Here is a 3,240-nt window from a genome sequence, read left to right on the forward strand (position 1 = left end):
GGCGAGAGCCCGGGCTGCGGAAGCCGGCGAGATCCCTGGCTGTTCTTCTCTTCCATCCATCCGTCCGTTATTTCATTTGCTGTCTGTATGTACGGAGCCCGGGCCGCGGAAGCCGGAGGGAGCCCGGGCTGCGGAGGCCGGCTGGAGCCCGGGTTGCGGAAGCCGGCGAGAGCCCGGGCTGCGGAAGCCGGCGAGATCCCTGGCTGTTCTTCTCTTCCATCCATCCGTCCGTTATTTCATTTGCTGTCTGTATGTACGGAGCCCGGGCCGCGGAAGCCGGAGGGAGCCCGGGCTGCGGAAGCCGGCGAGATCCCTGGCTGTTCTTCTCTTCCATCCATCCGTCCGTTATTTCATTTGCTGTCTGTATGTACGGAGCCCGGGCCGCGGAAGCCGGAGGGAGCCCGGGCTGCGGAGGCCGGCTGGAGCCCGGGTTGCGGAAGCCGGCGAGAGCCCGGGCTGCGGAAGCCGGCGAGATCCCTGGCTGTTCTTCTCTTCCATCCATCCGTCCGTTATTTCATTTGCTGTCTGTATGTACGGAGCCCGGGCCGCGGAAGCCGGAGGGAGCCCGGGCTGCGGAAGCCGGCGAGATCCCTGGCTGTTCTTCTCTTCCATCCATCCGTCCGTTATTTCATTTGCTGTCTGTATGTACGGAGCCCGGGCCGCGGAAGCCGGAGGGAGCCCGGGCTGCGGAAGCCGGCTGGAGCCCGGGTTGCGGAAGCCGGCGAGAGCCCGGGCTGCGGAAGCCGGCGAGATCCCTGGCTGTTCTTCTCTTCCATCCATCCGTCCGTTATTTCATTTGCTGTCTGTATGTACGGAGCCCGGGCCGCGGAAGCCGGAGGGAGCCCGGGCTGCGGAAGCCGGCTGGAGCCCGGGTTGCGGAAGCCGGCGAGAGCCCGGGCTGCGGAAGCCGGCGAGATCCCTGGCTGTTCTTCTCTTCCATCCATCCGTCCGTTATTTCATTTGCTGTCTGTATGTACGGAGCCCGGGCCGCGGAAGCCGGAGGGAGCCCGGGCTGCGGAAGCCGGCGAGAGCCCGGGCTGTTCTTCTTTTTTTTTTCCCCTTTCATTTATTTCCCCCCACCAGGGTGCGCCGACGAGGGGAGACCTCCTCCCCGCCGCCGCCGTACCGGACACATCGCAAATTCACAACGGTGGATTATTATTATTATTATTTTTTTTTTTTTTTACGCGGCCAGCAGGGGGCGCCGCGCGCGCGGACTGGCGCTCGTGAACACTGCATTTAAATCGGTGGTGTGTTTTTGTCTTTTGCCTGGTTTTTTTTAATCTCAATCGTGTATTACCTCGGCTGGCCAGCGGGGGGCGCCGCGGCGGGGACACGGGCGGACCGGGTACATTTCATCTGTTTGGGGCGAGTGCTTTTTTGAAATTTTTTTTTATCTTTTAGTCTCGTTCCGTTCTTCCCTTCAACTGGCCTGCGGGGGGCGCCGTGCGCGCGGACCGGCGTCCACCCCTGGCCGCTCCGGGACTTTGCATTCAAATGGGTGGGGTGTTTTTCATTTTTTTGCCCTTTTTTTTTCCACTCCCCCCCTCTCAATCGTGTATTACCTCGGCTGGCCAGCGGGGGGCGCCGCGGCGGGGACACGGGCGGACCGGGTACATTTCATCTGTTTGGGGCGAGTGCTTTTTTGAAATTTTTTTTTATCTTTAAGTCTCGTTCCGTTCTTCCCTTCAACTGGCCTGCGGGGGGCGCCGTGCGCGCGGACCGGCGTCCACCCCTGGCCGCTCCGGGACTTTGCATTCAAACGGGTGGGGTGTTTTTCATTTTTTGCCCCTGTTTTTCACTCCCCCCCTCTCAATCGTGTATTACCTCGGCTGGCCAGCGGGGGGCGCCGCGGCGGGGACACGGGGGAGGGTTCATCCGGGCGGACCGGGTACCTTTCGTCTGTTTGGGGCGAGTGCTTTTTTGAAATTTTTTTCATTTTATTTTTGTCATCCCTTCGACCGGCCAGCGGGGGGCGCCGCGCGCGCGGACCGTCGGGGCCCGGGGCCCTGCGTCCCACTTACTTTCGCCCGACGGGAATCGTTTCTTTTGTTTTTATCCGAGAGGACACACGGAATCTGCACCCCCCGCAGTGGCGTCAGGCGGCCACCGGGGGGCGCCGCGGCGGGGATCGGGGGGGGCGCCCGGGAGCCGCCTGCCCGTCCGCTGGGCCAAGGGGGCCGGGGCGGGTCACGCGCCGCCGTCCCCCCCCGATCGTCTCGCTCCGAGCCGCCTCTGGCCACCGGGGGGCGCCGTCGGGTGGCGCGGGGGCGCCCCCGCCGCCCGCCGCCTCCCCCCGCACGCGTCGGGCCTCCCCCCGGGCCCCCGCGGGCCGGGGGACGCGGCCGGCGAGCGTCGGACTCCAGCGCGGAAGTGTCGCGGATGAGTGCGGACCGGGGCGCCCGCGGCCCAGCGGCACTTCCAGGGGCTCGGGGAGGAGATGGTTGAAGCCTGGGTGAAGCGCGCCCTCGGCCGTCCGTGTCGCTACCCGCCGGAGAACACCTCCGCCGGATCAGTAGGTACCAACGAGGCGAGCGAGAGAGCCGGGACTCTGTCCGGGGCCGAAAAGCCTGTTTCCCTGGAGCTTTTGCGAAAGGACCCGTGACAGAAGATGCGCGGAGCTCAGAGATCAGCATGGGCAGGGCCTTCTTGCATCCGATTTTGCCCAGGCAGGGCTCCAGGAACCGGGTTACAAAAAGCAAAAAGCCCTGGAGCTCAAACGAAAGGTTTAGTGACAAGATAGCCGTGGAGCTCCGATAACAGCATGGCAGGACCAGGATGGGGCCTATAAAGGGTCCACGGCGGGCATCCGTTGGAGCCCGACGTACGGGCCGGGCACGTCTCCTTCTCCCCCGGAGGCAGCGCCCCCCGGCGGGCCAAATCGGGTACTGCAATTTGTGGAAGTTTCGCAGATGAGTGCGGACCGGGGCGCCCGCGGCCCAGCTGCACTTCCAGGGGCTCGGGGAGGAGACGGTTGAAGCCTGGGTGAAGCGCGCCCTCGGCCGTCCGTGTCGCTACCCGCCGGAGAACACCTCCGCCGGATCAGTAGGTACCAACGAGGCGAGCGAGAGAGCCGGGACTCTGTCAGGGGCCGAAAAGCCCGTTTCCCTGGAGCTCCTGCGAAAGGACCCGTGGCAGAGCAGGCACGGAGCTCGGAGAGCAGCAGGGCCGGAGCTCGGAGAGCAGCAGGGCCAGGGCTCCCTCCCTTCCATAGGCTGCCCAGGCAGGGCTCCAGGAGCC

Source organism: Pseudophryne corroboree, unplaced genomic scaffold, assembly GCF_028390025.1.
Source record: "Pseudophryne corroboree isolate aPseCor3 unplaced genomic scaffold, aPseCor3.hap2 scaffold_1318, whole genome shotgun sequence".
NCBI classification, from domain to species: Eukaryota; Metazoa; Chordata; class Amphibia; order Anura; family Myobatrachidae; genus Pseudophryne; species Pseudophryne corroboree.